The sequence below is a fragment of the Vidua chalybeata genome, chromosome 6 (genome assembly GCF_026979565.1).
Source record: "Vidua chalybeata isolate OUT-0048 chromosome 6, bVidCha1 merged haplotype, whole genome shotgun sequence".
In the NCBI taxonomy this organism is placed as follows: domain Eukaryota; kingdom Metazoa; phylum Chordata; class Aves; order Passeriformes; family Viduidae; genus Vidua; species Vidua chalybeata.
In genome coordinates, this window is record NC_071535.1 from 39,797,678 (window position 1) to 39,816,201 (window position 18,524).

The window sequence follows — 18,524 nt, forward strand, 5'->3', positions numbered from 1 at the left end:
CCCTCACTAGCTTTTCATCTCTCTCCCTAATAATTTAATTTTCTTTCTCCCATTATGTCATGGCTTAGCACAGCTCAGGTCACAAATTCCTCAAAATAAAAATGAGGCTGATAGCAGTAGGTGCTATAACATGGTAAGAAACTGCAACATAAATAAAAATAATTCATGACTGTACAAGTTACGTGCTGATTGATCACATTTTACCCACTGGTATCTCCAGGATACTGGGCATGGTACTGTGTCATTTTCTTTGATTTAAGATCATATGCCTCTAGCATAGAATATTGTGGGCTTGAAAGCAAGTAAACCAGCAGTAGCTTCCTTGTTGCATTAAACAATTTCTTGAAATGAACTTAATTTCACACTACTGTAAGTACAACTGAAATCACCGCGAGTGTATCAATGAAAGAGCCCATCTATTTTGGCCTGATTTTTGTCCAGTTTGCAAACATTGTATCTAAGAACTGTTTACATTGAAAGTACCCTAATATTTTGTAGGTTAGTAATCAGATTTATGTCTAGAAAATAGTATTTTCCTACCAGACAGAAAAGACTCACCACAAGATCTCCACTTTTCAGAAGTCTCCTGAACAAATTTACTTTCTTTTAGAATCCTTCTTTAGGTGACATCCTCCAAGCAAAGGCAACATACAGTTAAATGTATAATTTGGAAAGCCCTGCCTTGGTTTCTGGATCATCAGCTTTGAGTCATAGAATGATTTGTGTTGGAAAGGGGCCTTAAAGGTCATCTAGTCCAAACCCCCTGCAACTTGATCTTCAGCCAGATCAAGTTGCTCAAAGACCCATTCAATCTGACGTTGAATATTTCCAGGCATGGGGGCTTCCTTGCCTTCCCTGCACTTTTGGCCCTTTTACATATACCTAGACTTTTAAAATGTTTTTGATTTATGGAACTGGATTTTGGAATATAAATCCTTGAGTAAATTTGTAGGCAATATAATTGTTAGTAGGTATAACAACTGTCGCAGTCACAGGAGCTAGCAACTGCACTCAGTGCTTGACAACCATCAGCAATCTGCTTATCATCTCAATTTCTCAACTAATCTCTATTATTTCAGTTAGGAATCAAAACCTTAGGGAAAAAAGATATATTAATTATTTCTGCATTTCCAGATTGCTCTGGAAGGTTGCTATGGGCACAGAATATTGTAACTCTTCTTGGCATACCCCAGACAATGCTGGTGGTGGTTGTGCCCCAAGCTCCATGTTAGCATGCAGCTGATCCAGAATGTATGAAGTCAAAAAAGAAAAACCACTTGGCATAATGTCTCACGCCTTACAATCACATTTCTGAATGTTTACTAGTTCTGGGGGAAAAAACCAAACCAAAACAAAAAACCAACAAGAGGGCTAGTGAAATAAACCAGGGAAGACAAGTGTGAAGGAATACAGAACACCAATATACAGGACAGCTCTTCTGAGCTCTGGGAGGGGGTGCAAAAAGGATGTGATAGTTACAAAATATCCATCCGTACAAGCTTTGGCTTTTACCGAAATCACAGTGTCTTCGAACATACTCCTACTACAATTTCTACTTCACACGTTACCTTCCCATCTCTGCCATTTCGTCTCCCAAGCACACCAAAACATTATCAGTGCACATTGCAAACTTTTAAAATGTACCTAGCTTCCTCAGATGAATGTTTAGGAAACTATAGCTACGTTAAACGCCTGAAATTCCACATCCATCTGAATTCACCTGTTTACGTGCACTTTTGGGAAGGGTTTTGTTACGCCACAAAGGCAGAACAGGCAAGGGTGCTTGGACGAGAGCGGGCCTCTCCCCAGTCCTGCAGTCACCCAGCAGCCACAGAGCAATCTTTTTCTCTCATAATAGAAAATTTCGTGAGATTTCTGTCTTTTCTAGGGATCTTTGCATTAAAACCACTAAGCCTGTTCCCGGGCAGGATGCGCTGGCGCTGCGGGCGGGACCAGCCTGTTGCGGGCAGCAGCGGTGCCGGGGGCTGCGGGCGGCCCTGCCCGCGGCACGGCATCGCTGCCGGGGACAAAGCCACCCGGGGCAGGGACGCCTTCCCGGAGGGATCAAGCGGCAGTTCAGGGGTGCCCGGCAACGCCGCCCCCGCGCCCCATCTCCGCCGCGCTCCCTCGCTCAGCCGGGCGCTGCTGCTCCGCTCTCACGCCCATCGCCGGGGCAAACGCGGCCGCCGCCGCGCCTCCCGCGGGCTCTCGCCGCCGCCCCGCGGTCCCGCGCCCGGCGGGGACGTTCCCGCGCAGCGATGCGGGGACGCTGCCGAGCCCGTCCCGCCTGTCCCGGCCGCTCCCGGGGCGGCGGCGCGCGGGAGGAGGCGGCGGGCCGGGGGGAGCGGCGGCGCTGGAAGGTCCGGGGCGCGCATGCGCGCTCCGGCGCTCCGTGACGGGGGCGCTCCCGCGGCACCGGGGCCCGGCTCGCGCTCCCATAGGCTGCTTCCCCCGGCAGGCGCGCGCCCGCGGCGCGGCTCTTCCTACCGCGCTCGCGGGGGCGCGCGCTGCCCGGGCCGCGCGCCGCTGTCACAGCTGCCCGCGCGCCGCTCCCCGCCCTCGGCGCGCGCCCTGCCCGCGCCCCGCGCCCCGTCCCCGCCAGCTCCGCTCCGCCGCCGGCGGGTTCCTGCTTCCGTCTCCTCCCGCCGCTCCCCCGCCCGCCAGCCCCGCCGCCTCCCCCCGCCCGGCACCCGTGGCAGCGGCAGCGCGGGCTCCGCCGGCGGCGCCGGCACTCCGGTAAGGGGATGCGGGGGCTCAACGGCGGCTGCGGCGGCGAGGAAGCGGGTACCGAGGCGAGACCGGGCTGCTCCGGCCAGGGCTCCCCATCCTTCCGCCGGGCCTGGCGCCGCCGCTTTTGCGACTCGGGCGCTGCTCAGCAACCGCTGCCGCCGCCGCCGGGGTGGTGATGGCGGGGAGGGGGCCGGTCCCTGCCGTGTGCCGGGGTCCCCGTGGGCTCCCTCACCTGAGGGTCGCTGGTGGGGCCTGAGGCCGCCGGAGAGCGCGGCGGAGGAAGGGGAGGCCGGGGCTCGGCGAGCGGCCGGGGCATCACCGTGGGCGGCGGGGCCGGGCCGGGCCCGGGAGGGAGATGCGTGCGAGCCCCGGGCGGCGGCGTTGCCCCGGGCGCGGCGCGGGCAGCGGGGCTCCCGCAGCGCGGAGCGCGGCTGTCGCCGTCCCGTGCGCCGCGGCCGCAGGGTGCGGGGGGCGGCCTCCAACTTTCCTTGTCCCGGGAACTGCGGCCGCCCGAGGGGACGCCTGCTTTTGGCAGGGAGGAATACACGGGGAGCGTGGGCTATGAGGACGGACCTCACGTTTTAAGGCCGCCTGGTAGCTTGAGGAAGTGCTTACCTGACGCGGGTACGGAGCCATCGGTTGTTGCCTGGGGCTTTTCCCACGGCGACCTTTCCTGTATTTCGGCACAGTTGGCTTTGGTCGTGGATCCTGTTACTGGTAAGGCTCTGGCGGTTTACCCCTGGGCGAGTTAGTGCTTGATGCGTGCTCAGGACTTCCACACGTGCGTGCAAGTAGTGCGCGCACTGTGTTCATGATGCACTGCAAAGACCAGGCTGTGACCCTCTGCTTTCTTGGCTCCTGGCTGAGGGTACAAGAGGCAGAAACTATAGTGCTGTGGTGCAGATTGTACCAAGGAGCCTAAGGGCAAAGACGTGACCTATAAAATTGATTATTGAAAGACTGTAACTTCCTCGGGGCAGTACCCGCTGTCCTTGCGCTCTCAACGCACGCATGGTACGCTGTGATGCACATGCTGTGTGTACATGGATGTGGCAAACAGCCCTGTGCTCAGAACATTTGTGTACTTTATCTGCGATCTTATGTTAGGACTTGGCACCTCTTGTTCTCTGTGAGTGTGTGTTTGTATACCAAAACATACAAATCAGCTGAAAATTGTATATTTTGGTATATATGTGTACATACTCTTTCAATCCCGAAGTACAGGATCTTAATGTCTAGGCCTGAAAGTTACTGGAGTAAATACTTCAGAAAGAGTGAACATGAAAAGGTTTCTTGATTTTATAGTATTAATCTTATTTATTTTTCCAAGTAATTTTCCACTGCAAGTCATCAAAAACTTCAGAAAAGTCTGAACTGCAAAAGCAAACAAGTGGCTAACTTGGCTGTGCTGCTGCTGCTTGGGGTGCTTTTACAGATGACTGTTGCAATTCCTTTCATTATTAAAGAAAACCAGTTATGAGGAGTTGGTGACTCTGCTTTGATGTATTTCCAGTAGCGTCTGTTTCTCTGGTTATTGCAGATATGCTTACTGCCAGATTTTCAGTGATGCTTGTTAGGGTTTTATATGTATATCTACCTTAAGCAGGCACTCTGGCATATTGCAGAGTTTGCATACTTTCCCAACTACGTGTAATAAGACAGTCTTTTTCAAAGTTGGAAGTATAATTAATTACTTATATTTTCTGAGCAAAAAGTTCAAGAATGAGGGAAAAGAAAAATCAACTTGGACTGTTGAATCAGGCAAATTCACTCTTTCAGTGATGTAGCTGTCAGGATATTTGACAACTGGAAAATACAGAAGGTCAGTTGGAAGTTGTATCTTTCTTTCCCTTTTAGTCCATTGCCTTCATTTGTTTAAAATTTTGGCAGTTTCATTAGCTGAATAACTGAAAATATACGAGTTCTAGCTAATACGAGAAAAAACATGTTAGCTATACTTGCTGGAGTAGAAATGGAACTACTTCACCTTAAGTGAATCAGTAAAGGTTGTACTAAACCACATAGGGGCTTCCCTTTGGTTTGTCATCTGTGGTTTACAATCACTTTATTGGGACTTCAAACAGAGACTTGATTGTATAATTGAATGCTTATGTATTAAAAATATTGCACACCATTCATAGTGTAAAAATTTTATTTTTGGTCCATTTCTGTCTTTATGTGGCTGTATGGAATAGGTGCTTTATCTGTCAGATCTTTTCTAAACCAAATGATTTTCCCAAATTGGATGTATGCAGTTAAAAATAATAAATGATAATTTTATTTATAGTTTATCAGATCAGTCTGTTCATTGACATTTCAATGGATAAAGAAGAAGAAGGTTTGGATATGAGTATTTATATCTTGTTGCAGAGTCAGAATTAAAGCAAAAAGTCATTACTATAATCTTAGACTGGTCTGGAGGGGGAGCTAGTGTCAAAGCAAAAGTGACTTAATTAAAGCTTGTTGTCTGGTCATAGAATATGCTTCTAATACAATAAGGAAAACAAATATAGATGATGCATGCTATGTATGATTGCATTAATATGCATCTCTTGTATGATGAAAATAATCTGCAAGTGAAGTGGTGTGTGATTTTTTTTTTGGGAAATAGAGTATGTGTTTTGCTATTGTGCAACAAAAACTGTATCCAAAGAACTTTGAAGTTGCAAGATCAAGCTCTTACACATCATGAAATGGCAGAATCAGAAATTCTTGTAAGACATGTAATGTGGCCTATAAATGTAGGGTTAAATTTTACATTTTTCCCTGCAATGTTACTTTCAGTATATAGCATAGAATGACATAGATGGTGTTCAGTGTGCCACACTGAATCCTTTTTCTTGGTATCAAATGTGTGGCCTCAATATTTGTTTATGTGCTGTTCATACTGTACTTTCTTAATTTCCTCTTTTGCTGTTTCATTACCTTCAGTCTCTAGTGCCTGCATGTTTCACTAGTAATATTTTCACATAAGTCGCCTGAGATATATTATGTATTCCTTTGTGTTGAATATCCAGTTTAGGATCTTTATGTTATGATTTTTCAAAATAATCTATCAGTGTTTTAATGATTTATGTGTTCTAAGATGTTTTCCCATAAAGGTCTAATTTACTAACGATGATCTGGCTTTTTTTTTTTTGTTGTTTTTAATAAACCCCTCAACAGGGATCCATGAATGCATATCTAGAAAAGACCTCATTGCTTGATTTTTAGTATGGTGTGTGTTGATTTAGACTGCGGGTATAAATACTTAGATCTGTTGCAGTGTTAGCCCCAAGGTACTAAGTCTATAATTTTGATGAAGAGTGGATTGCTCATTAAAAGTTTGTAGGGGTTTTTAATATCTTTTCTTTTAAAGATGATTTGTCTGCAAGAAAGACGAAGAAAATAAAAATTTCCAGGACAGTATTAATTCCCTCACTTTTCCTACAATACCTTTCTTATTAACAACACACTTGCCAACATTTGCAGTGCATATGGCAAGGTCCTTATGTAATATAATGTTGTTATTGATTTTTTTTTTCCTAACATGTTTTTCACTAACACAGCAAGAGTACCTTGAGCACAAGGGCACAGAGAACAAGATCAAATAACCTTTAATTTTTCTGATGTGACTGTATATATTTTTTGAACCTATGGTTAGGTTTTTGATAGCCAACTGTTTAAAACTCCATGAAATTCTTTACACATAACCAAAATGTTCAACATTCTAGATTAAAAAAAAGTCAGCAAACCTGATGGATAGGAGGAAACCCTCTGTCCTCTGGGATTGCACATATGAGTAATACACATATAGCATATAAGTCTTTAAAAATGCTGAAATTTGTCCATTTTGCTATGAGACTTGTGCCACTTGAGCTAGCTGGGAATGTGATACTATTAATTTGTTATTCAGCTGTACTCCAAATGATGTTGTCTGTGTATGGTTTTCTGAGATTTTGAAGTGTTTGAAAGTAGAGGTGAAACTCTCAAATCTTGGGCTCTATTCTAGGCTCTGAGAGTTAACATATTCTGTTGGATGCTGATTTTTCTGCTTATTCCTTGTGTGATATCCTTGTCCCAGTCTTCTTTGCCCTATCCTGAAATTTTTATCACAATTCTGTTTTCCCCAAGTAAACAGTTTGTTTCTTGCTAAAGGGTTTCCTATTTGACATCCAGTACTGCTGTGCATAGAAGTTCTAACTAATAAATTGTTTATCCCAGTTTCTTTCACTGTTTAAACCCTTTCACAGTCCTGTCTGCTGGTCTCAGGTTCCTGCCCACTACCCTCAGTTTCACATCCAGTTCTCTGTCATAAAAAGGATCTCTCCTCTCTGTGTTGTACATTTCCACTGGCTCCTGTAGTTCTGTCTTGTGTAGTTTTCCCTCTTCAATTTTGTGCTTCATTCTTCCTGGCTTCCCTCATTTGAATTTGTTTTTTCCTTTCCTGTCTATTTTCCTAGCTGTCTCAGACTTGGTCTGTATACCAAACTCAAGATTGTGTTAATTGTGTCAACTGTATCAGCTTTTTCCCATGTTGCAGTTCTTTCTTTTAGTCAAATTTTATTGGTTCCTTTCTTTTCCACCCTTTTGTTTACATGGATAGCTTATGTTTTCATACTTGTTGGATACAGCAGTAGTATCTCTGAGAATAAATTTAGATGCCAGTGATCCATCCTGATAGTCAGGAAAGCAAGCAGGCCTGTCAAGAGATGAGCTTGACTTTGTGGGGAACTCATGTCTGAGCTGCAGTGCAAAAATGGAATATACAAACAGGGGCAGCTGGGACAGGCTACAAAGGAGAAATTTAGAAAAATTGTCCTGGTATGTAGGGATGGCATCAAGAGAGCCAATGCTTACCTAGAGATGATGCTTAGGAGGGAGATCAAGGCCAGCAAGAAGAGTTTCTTCTAGAACGTGAATAGTGAAAAGCAGGACAAACAAAATACGAGCTTCATTTGGAATATGATGTGTCATAGTGACAGTGGATGCAGATAAGGCTGGGGTGCCCTGATCCTTCTGTTCCTTAGTGAGTTATCACCAGCAAGGTCTCCCAGGCCTCTGTGCTTAGCAACAAGGGTTTGAGGAGAGCAGCTGCCAGCAGTGGCTGAGGATTCAGTTGGGGATTATTGAGACACTCAAATCCTACCAGTGCATGGGGCCAAAAGGACTGTGCCTGTGAATGTTGATAGAGCTGGCTAGTGTCACAGCGAGGTCCTTCCCTAGCATCTTTGAAGCATGTTGGATACCAGAAGAGCCTTCCAATGGCTGAACAAATGCATATGTTGCACCCTCCAAAAAAGGCAAAAATACAGCCCAAAGAGCTACAAACTGGGTAGTTTCCTTTTTGTCCCTGGGAAAACAGGGGCATGAGTTTTCTTGGAACACATTTCTGGTCACAAGAAGGAAGTGAATGGGAACAATCAGCATGGATTTATCAAAGGTAAATCATGCATGATGAGGCAGATTACTTTCTATGGTAAGCTGACTGAATGTTTGGATGAGGTAAGAACAGTGGATTTAATTTTCCTGGACTTTAGCAAGATTTTCAACTCAATCTCCAATGATATTCTTGTATCCAGATTTGGACATTACAGATTGCTGGAGAACTAGAAGGTATAAAAAAGACTGTTTGGATGGGTGGATGGATGGATGGATTCAGAAAGAAGTGGTTAATGTGTCATATAGGGAGGTTGGTAACAGGAGGGGTATTGCAGGGATTTATCCTGAATAGTGACAAAGTATGCTCTTGTGCTTGAAGATGACACCAAATTTGGGGAAATATTTGCTATGCTTGATGATGGTGCTGCCATTCAGGGGGACTTTGTCACTGTGAACACAAGGCCCATTTGGAGCTTTATTCAAGAACAGCTGCAAAGTCATACACCAGTGAAAGAGGAGCACCTTGCAATGATACAGCTGGGGACTGACAGGCTTTTGGAAAGCAGCTCTGCTGGAGGAGCCTGGGGTCTTGGCAGACAGCACTCTGACCATGGATCAGCAGCAGCATGCCCCTGCAGAATCATAGAATGGTTCCCAGCTACCAATATCAAACACAGCACTGAGGGCTGCTATGGAAAAGGAAAAAAAATGAACTCTATCTCAGTCACGCCCTATACAAAGGGACATAAAAGATTGTCCAATTCTAACCCCCCTGCCATGGGCAGGGACACCTTCCACTAGACCAGATTGCTCAGAGCCCCATCCAGCCTGGCCTTGTACACTTCCAGGGATGGGGCATCCACAACCTAGCTGGGCAGCCTGGTCCGGAGTTCCAATACTTTGACAGTAAAAAAATTCTTCCTAGTATCTTATCTAAACTTTCCCTCTTTCAGCTGAAGGCCATTCTGCCTTGCCTTATCACTACATGCCCTTGTCAGAGGTCTCTCTCCAGCTGTCAGGCAGAATCCCTTTAGGTACTGGAAAGTGCTTTAAGATTTCACAGGAGCCTTCTCTACTTTTCCTCTCCCTTTCCCTCTTGCTCTCTACAACCCTGACTCTCTCAGCCTAAAGAAAGCATGGGCAGCAACATCCTGGACTCTGTGAGAAGGAACATAGCCAGCAGATGGAGGGAAATGGTTGTCTCTCTCTACTTGGTACTCATTAGACTGCATCTAGAGTGCTGTGCCAGTTTTGGGACTCTCAATGCAGGAAAGACACTGATAAATAGAAGTGAAGGTGGTGGAGGACTACCAAGATGATTAGGGGGCTGGAACACTCGTTCTGTGAGGAGAGGCTGAGACAGATTTGTTCAGCTGGAGAAACAGGTGATCTCAGTGGGATCAAACAACAACATTGTTTTTTTGAGGACATCACTGAGAAGATGGAGTCAGGCTCTTTTACTGAGATGTGTGGGGAGAGGACATGAGGCAGTGTTTATAAATTGCACAGAAGGTTCAGGCTGGATGTAAGGAAAAATTCTTTCCATGGGGGTATTGAAGCTTGTAAGAGGTTGCCCTGAGAAGCTGTGTAGCTTCTGTCTTAGAGGTTTTCAGGACCCAAATAGGAAAGCTGAGTAACCCATTTTTACCTCATATCTGACTTGGAGTGGGAGATTGGAGCAAGAGAGGGATATGTGGAAGTCCCTTCTAAGCTCTGCTCTTTAGTTCCCAGAAGCCTTACAGGAATTAAATAAGTACAGACAGAATATGTAGGTGGCTCAGCTGCAATATATCAAAACACAATCAGTAACAGTAACATTACAGTGAGCTTGACAAAAGCATCACCTGTATGTCAGGCTAAACATTTTGCTCTGTCTTAGAAAGATGCATGTAGAGCATAAAGCATATGAGCGATTAAACTATTTGAAGAAAAATAACTTTTGTAATGAGGCAATAGTGTATTTTTATGTAGCTTTCCTTGGAAGGAGGAAAAATAAGTTTTGCATACCATGTAAACATTGAAGCAGTTTTGACATGGACACCTGGCACAGAATGGGTCATCTTGAAAAGCCTTTGGCAACTTAAACTAAAAAATGATTCTTCTACAAGGAAGTATCTGTCAGCCTTAAAAATTGGTGATCTCTCTTGGTCGTTTGTCATGATACGTATGTAAATTCATATTATGTAGCTCATAATGCATCATTTCAAGGTGATGATTTTCTGACAACCTGTTAAATCAGTTGCAATTAATCCTGATTTTCCCCCCAAATATTATATACTAAATCCCTCACATGATTATTGTTTCTTCCTGCTCTTTTCTCCCTCCCCTGCCGCATTTTCAGGGTGGGGAATAAACAAAGGAAGAGATGTAGTCCTAAGATGCAAGGAACCCAGTAACTGTTTTGGAAGACTTTTGGCTAAAAATCTTCAAATCAGAAGACTTGCCTGTTGTAGAGAACTACTGTGAAATAACAGGCTGGGTGTATATGTATAGTTAAATTTTATTTTTCATTTTTGTTATTTAAGTATGAGATGTTATATGAGGAATGATCTTTTTCTGAGGTTTTTGCCTCTTCATTTGTATTTGCTAACCTGTCCTCTTTAGATTCCCTCCCTAAAACAAATGGTGATTTCTGTAGCAAAGCATAGTTTCCATGAATTAATGATTATATTTAGTTCCTTCAAATATTAGATATTTATAAGCGTAATGTGCATAATTTATTTTCAGAATATATAACATGGTAAAAATAAATACTTCAACTGTTGGTCATTCTAGAGCTTGATGAAGTTTGTGCTGCTACAATTTCTTTGTGGTAGCAATATTCTGAATGTAAATGCTTTTTAGGAGTGTGCTTTCATTATATGTTTGCTTCTTAATCTTATAGTATGATGAATAAGTTTCTGTAATGTTAGAGAATTTTTTTTGTGAGGCAGTTAATAGCAATAAATATCACCATGATATTATTAAATCTGCATGCTACAGACTCTTTAGAAGCTTGTGGAACATTGCTGTGAATATCTTATGGACATCAATTTTGACTTGCTGTGAATTAAACTCTTTCTTCAAAGCATTGCTCTTACAAAAGGTTTGTAAAAGAGCAGTAGGAATTCTCTTCCAATAATCTACCAATGTTCATCTTTAGTTTATTACATTACTTACATTGTACTTCACCATAATTTGTTTGCACAGTGACAAAGTAACTTTTCAAGGTAAATTTGATTTGTATGGGTACCGATATATTTGTTAAGCTTTTTGGAATTTATTTTTGAAGGTGTTTTTTGAATGTATGTGATAAATATTAAAGTAAGTATTTATCCAATATGTTGTTTATTGAAGAGTTCATAAAACATATTGTAAAAATAATTTGTTTAAATTATTAATGTGTTCAATTACAAAAGTTTCTTCTTAAAACCCTTTGCCTCTAAGGAAAAATCCTGTTGACCAAGTTCAGAATATGAGCTTTTAGATTGCCTGGAACGTTTGTCTTCAGCTCTATGCCTCTGTTTATTATGATAAAATATGTAGTATACCTGATAGGCTATACTTAGCTGATATTTTTTCTCCTTTTTGTGCTTGCTAAACAACTTCCTTTGTTTGACAATCAGTGCTCACACAGCAACAGCAAAAACTGTTTTCTCTCAAGGATACAGTAATCTAATGTGGCTGTAATGTGTTGATAGATACTCTGTCCCCCTACCCCCTTTTTGATTTTCTCCCACCCCTAGTTGTATAAAAGCATTCGTGGCAGGGCACCTATGTCTTTAGTTTCTTTCAGCTGCCTAGGCAAGCATTTATTTCTTATTTAGGGCAGGATTTGAATATACAGGAGAAAAACTTAAAACTAAACATAAATGTTTTCCTTACTTTTGCGGGTTTCACTGAGACACCTTTGTGGTACTGTGCCATGTCTCAGTATGCTTAGATAGTCTCTGCCCTTCCCTTTTCTTTAGTCTGGGGTTTAGAATGACTTGTTCACAGTTTACAGTCTTCTCAATGCATGTCTTCACATTTCTGTTCAATATCTAAATCTGTTTCACAGTTATCTTGGGATTTGTTTTTTAACAGTACAGCATCTGACTTTTTGATCTGTCTATTGCTTGGGGTGTTTTTAAGTTATAGCAGCTAGGATAGCATGAATTACACCTTTTTCCTCACGTGGCCCACTGGAGGCATTCAGTGGCATTGAAGGATGTTCTCCTTGAGTTATTCTTCATTGCAGATGCCTACTCAGCAGTCTGGATTTTGGATTGAACTGCTAGACATTCTCTTTGCAATGGTGTTTTGTCTTTTAATGTCAATGAGGTGCTGCTGGACTAGGTATCAATACTCTGAAGTTTGTTCTGCCAGGCTGTAAAGATGGATGGCAATTTTGGTAATATGGCAGCTTACATTACACCCTATGACACTATTTTCAAATTCTGCAGATACATGCTTTGTGTACTTCCTAGGGAGTGGGGGATGTCCCCTAGCAGGTTGTCTATGTTTTTTTCTGATGTAACTTTTTTTCAGTGGCACAGGATCCTTGTAATACATGTGAGAAAACCCTTTTATCCATTTTCATTTAATTACAAGAGATAGTGCTCTTACAGATGAGGAATTCAATATAAGTAGAGCAAAGAAATGTTTGTCTCTCAAGGAACCAGGCATACATATGAGATGCAGAGAGATCAGCATAATTTAAAATGCTTGTTTGATTTTCCGGTACAACGTACTGCTGCATCGTGCATAGGTGATGTTAATAATTCTGCAGATTCTGTGTCTACAGAAGAGCTGAGAGAACATGGTCTGTACTCAGTTGCTTGCTCTGAGACCTTTCTGTATGCATGCACAAAATCACTCGCAGTTTATCCTTAGGTGCGCTGAACACGTCTAGTTGCTTTAAGCTGTTGGAGCAAGAATAGGAAATATCCCAAGGACTGAAATCTGACATAGGGTCATAAAACCGTGTGTTGAGATGTAACAGGATATGCTGGCATCTCTTCACTAGAGATGTTTTGTTGCTAGACTTTCTGAAGAATGAGTTTGAAATACTGTTTTACAGAGCATTGATTTTTTTGGTTACTTCCAAATCCACTGTGTCCTGAAGTCCTGCAGCAGATAAGATCCCACTGTCCTGGCTTTGAAGAGACAGTCACGGTTTTGTGACCAACTGTATTTTCGGTTAAGACTTCCAAGACTTTGCCTTTTGTGGCACATGTTCATATGTAGATTGTGAGTACATTTACTATTCCAATTGTATCAGTCTCAGGTTTGCTGTTTGGGTGCTGTGGCTATTTGCAGTGGGCTTGCTCATTCTTCACAAGAATGGAAGGGGAACTGACACATTTCTATGCCTGCTGAGTGGATTGGTTAACTGCATGCATGCATGTCTCCAGTGTTGGTTTGTTCACAGTTACAGGTTTCACCTGTGGTTAAAATACCCTTTTATCCAAATTTTTATGCCAAGTGGACATCCGTTGTCATTAGGAAAAGAGTATTAAATAGATCCTTTTTAGCTGCGGATTTTGTTGATGTGACATGTATTTCCCCCTCACCCTATCTGATCTTTGTTTGGTGGGGGTGCCTTTTGTAGTACTTTGGCCTGTCTGATTCCAGGTTTTCTCCTGCTTACCTAATATCCTGCTTTCTCCAATGGACAGCCCTTTTCTTAAAGGAGAGATTTGGAAGACAAGCATAAACTTGACTGTGGTGCAATACAGTACAGATTTTCAGGTTTTTTCAAGTCATGCCATGCTGATTAGGGCATTGGGATGATATCCTGAATGTTATGGAGTCACAGAATGGTTTTTGTAGGAACAGACCTTAAAGATCATTCTGTTCCAACCCCCTTGTCATGGGCAGGGATACCTTTCACTAGACCAGGTTTCTCAGAGCTCCAGCCTGGCCTTGAATGCTTCGAGGGATGGGGCATCTGCAGCTTCTTCAGGCAACCTGTTTCAGTGCTTCACATCCTCACAGGAAACAGTTTTTTCCTATTATCTGATTCCTAGGCCTACTCTCAGTTTGAAGCCATCCCCCCCTTGTCCTGCCACTACATGCTCATGTCAGAAGTCCCTCTCTGTCTTTTTTGCAGACTCCCTTCAGGTACTGGAAGGCAGCAATTAGGTTAACCTGAAGCTTTCTCTTTTTCAGGCTGAACAAACCCAATTCTGTCACGCTTTCCTCATTGGAGAGGTGTTTTGCCATAGATTGTTTAGAAAATGAAATGATTAATCTTGGCCTTTTGATTTTATAGATTTATGTGACTAATTTCTTATGCTTTCAAAAATCTGAGCTAGTCAATGGAGGTTTGGTGTCCCATCAGAAATGTTAACCAGGGTATCAATTACATGGTTTTATTTGGAAATAAGTGGGAAAAATAGTAAGCAGAATTGTATCTTATTTATTTCACAGTGCTTTTTTTTAAGGTGCATGCAGATTCTGAACAGCTTTCATGCTGAGTCAAGCCTTTTGGCTTTCTTCATGTTCATATAGCTAGTATAAATACAGAAACACATTTTCACAGTTCCAAAATTTTCATTTAAATATATTTCCTTGTGACACTGATGTGAAATGCTACAATATGGTCATACTGTGTTAGACAGCAAAGGTGCAGCCTGGGTGTTCCTGAAAATGGTTTCCTTCTGATAAGTTTGTAAATAGTGGGTAAAACTCACTGGCAACTGCAAGTCAAACGTATTTAGCCAGTTTTTTTTTCTTAAAGGGGTTTACTGTGATCTGACTTCTAGGACAGTAAAGATCTGCTTGTGTACCTAATGGTCTCTGTGCCATTCTGTTACACAAGAGCTCCTTGAAGTCAGCAAATAGGGAATCTTTAGATTGCTAACCTTTTGTTAGTGGCTTTTCTCTTGAAATCTTCTACAGTTGTGTAGTATTTAACTTGTTACTGCCCTTGGCAGAAGCAACCACAATGAAATTGATTATTTATCTGGTTTAAGCATATCTTATAAAAAAAGGTTATAGTTGTAAGGGTTCTTTTTGAAATCACTAGTACTGTGAAGTGGAAGCATTTGGAACACTCCTTTGGACAATTCTTTTCTTGGTTTTTGCTTGAAAATATTTTATTAATATGGTGTTTATTAACTGCCATCACCTGGTGTTGAATTGTATCTAGAGCTCAGGGCTCTATTATGGCTTTTTTTTTTTTATTCTTATGTTAGGTCAAATGTGATTGTAGATAAAGAAATGCTCTGAGCTGTGGATTTCCATCTGAGAATTCTTCAGCTGTGTTTGGATATGCTGTGTGAAGACTTACTGTTATTTTGAAGGTAGATAGTCTCAGATATGCAATTAGTATGTGATAACATAAAAAAATACAGTGTGACAGTATTTAAGAATAAACAATACTAGACCAAAATGGAATATTGTCATTTGAACAGATTTCTAATGACATTTGTACTATTACGGGTGTCTGTCTCCCCTTAATTGCACTAATTACATATGTGTAATTGGTGACAGCATGTATAGTGTGTAGAGAAAAGATATTTGGAAGGCAGACTCATTAGTTTTTGAGGGTGCATTTTGAGCTTCAACAAAACATTTTGTCTCTCATCTGTCTTTTATCTTGCACTTTCTCAGCTTTAGACTTTCTATTTCCTGATGGAAATGTATGAAGTGTAGTGACAAGTTTGTTCTTCCTTATCCAGTAGGCTCTCTAATGAGTTAGGTGATGGACAGCACTGATGTCAGACTGTATCTCTGTAAAACTAACTGTACAGTGAAAGCTGCTACAAATTTTGCTTGTATATCAGGCTTAAGATTACCTATGTTTTTTTAAATGTTGTGTCAATGTCTTTTCTTTCATGTTTCCCAGAGTTCATCCATATACTACCTTTTCTTTTCCTACTGTCCTGTTACTGGAATCAGGATTTAGCAGAAACCCCATTTTCATAATTCTGTATCTCTTGGTGTTTGTGTACTGCCTTGTTTTCTTTGCTTGTTGTCTGCCAGCATCTCTTGACTGATGGGCAAGGGTGATATATGGTTAAATGAAGCAGCTGTTACAAAGGGAAGCAGAAGTGATGCTCGATACAATTTCTAAAGTTCTTTGCTGTTTGAAAACTGGGTTATAGTTATAGTGTGGATTAAATTTATCCATATTATATGCATATAGACAGATGTATATACAAAACTATGTAATGATACCAGATTATACTGGTCACATAGGGTGGCTTGTACCACAGTTATTGGGTACTGTAGGGAAATCTGACTTACCCAAAGCAAGTATGCATTGGTAGTATGAACACAGCACTTTTTTGTGGAGCTTTTAACCCATAGTAAATTCATTGCAGTGTCTGTCTGCTCTCCTTCATACATTATAAACTGAAAGAGAAAAAAAGATGAAATTCAACTCGATTAAAAATCAACATGCAACTTTTTTGCTTTTTATCCCTAAGTAGGAAGGACATATGTATAATTTGCTAAATATTTTCTTCATAAATTAAGCATGAGAGGAGTAAGAAAGTCATATAAGATGGGCTAATGGATAGTAAAAGTGGGAGATAGGAAAATAACAACCAGTTCAGGAGGAACATTGAAGTGCACATTTGAAGGAATGGTCTCTTAATATCATGCTGCTTTAGTCTGTTTGGTGAAGCCTGCTCAAGGAAAAGATGTCAAAAATTTTTCAAATACCAGCAACTTAAAAGACCTGAAATTTCTCTGAAATGAAATGTACTCTAGTATTAGTACATGTTTTTTTCCCTAACATTTAGGTTCTGTAAAACTTGGTGTGTAGTATTAAGGAATATATTCAAAGGCATTTCTGTTGCACTGAATGATATAAATTACATGGGTTTTCTATATAATATTTATACTGATGGAATTATATTTAATACAGATTTTCAGCTCCCTTTGTTATCAGGCGCCTAACAGACATTGCAGAAAGGTCTTTCAGATTTTGTTATTGAAAATCCCTGACCACTTACTTCTTTTACCTTAATTACCAGGATCTTAAATTTGATAGTCTTCTTGACTTACTTTGAAGCTTTGTTTGAACCTTTGATTAACCTGTCTGATAAACATGAACATTTACCATGTCTTATAAACATGAAGCTGCACTGCTCTCAAGGGAAGCAGTGTTGTGTGTTCCTTTTTTTTCTCAGCTTCCTGGTTGCTGAATGGTGCTTGCATCTGTTCTTAACCTTCCCATGGAAGAGCAGTGGCAGCAGTACAGAATTGATACTATCTTTGAAATCTGCACAGCTGCTGGTATGGGTCTGAGTCACAGCAGTGAGGTTGACCACAATCTTGTTAATGCACTGCTACTTGACCAGTCAGTTAATAAAAGCAGAGTCACCAAGCTGATCGATGATAGACTTTGCAATAAAGTGCTATGATTTTTATTTGTTTTTTTTTTTAAAGCTTTGAAAAGATGAAATTACGTACTAATTCCTAGTATAATTTCCATAGCAAGATCAAACCATGTGCTCACGGTGGGTAGGTTTGCAGAACTTACCTTTTTCAGAAGGTAGAAAAAAATTAAGAAGAAAAAGGGTGAGGCATCTAAGGCACAATAGAAAATGTGGTTTCTTTCTTTTAATTTACTAAATGAATTGTTTCAATTCATACATAGAGGATTTTTTATAATTTTGTTGGTTTTGGCATTTCTCTTGTGTGTTCAGATCTCTTTCAATATAAATTTTCTCTGAATGTAAAAGACTTGAGTAATGGTATTTGTAGGGGTAGCTGGTATTTGCAATATAAAGTGTATATTTTTTAATTTTTAAAAAACTTTACCTGCTTTATGTCAGAACTTTGATAGTGTGAATTAAATTCCACAGTTTAAAATGATTCTGCAAAATTAATAGCAAGGTTCTCTAGCTTTTTTAATATAAATATGAACTAGAAACAAATAAGACTTTTTTTTTTTATTGGCTTACAGCCATGTTCCTTTGTGTTGTGTTTTCAACATCACAGTTGTTTTTCAGTGAAATGTATGGTACTGTCTTTCTTCTGTGAAGCCTGCTGATTTTTTTTTTCCTGTGACTGTCAAACATTGTCTTTTGGTAGGATGGACTTTCTCTTTTGAACTAATTACTGCAACTGATAACAAATAAACATGAGGCTGTACTGAATGAACAATTTTCTCCCTCAAATTCAAAGCCTTTTATTTTTTTAAAATTTTGTTTCTTGACCTGATTTTAAATGGATGCATTTTGCCAGCATTTCAGCTTGTAGATTTTTATTTCTTCTATATGTTGACTGTATTCTCACTTAACACCATTCTTAATTGGGTTTTCCTGACAGTTTTTTTTCCGGTCTTTTCATTCATTAGCCAGACTCTACAGAGTGTTCTTTCTGTGTGATTTTCTTTCCTTTGAATTTTCTCATTCTTTTGGTTGAATTTCTAAAGATAGTTACTACTTTCTCCTCTTTTTTTAAATGTACTTTTCCAGACTTTATCTGCACTTAATTTTAGTTTCCTTAAGCTG

At 41.0% G+C, this 18,524-nt stretch overlaps 1 protein-coding gene across 4 annotated transcripts in view; it reads left to right on the plus strand.

The window, feature by feature from the left end:
• The first annotated feature begins 2,666 nt into the window (after nucleotides 1–2,666).
• Nucleotides 2,667–18,524, plus strand: part of FUT8 (fucosyltransferase 8) — a 97,975-nt gene continuing 82,117 nt past the window's right edge. For all 4 annotated transcript variants that reach the window (XM_053946277.1, XM_053946275.1, XM_053946279.1 and 1 more), the window contains exon 1: nucleotides 2,667–2,736. The gene's annotated coding sequence lies outside the window, so the exon portion shown is untranslated. The remainder of the gene's footprint in view (nucleotides 2,737–18,524) is intronic.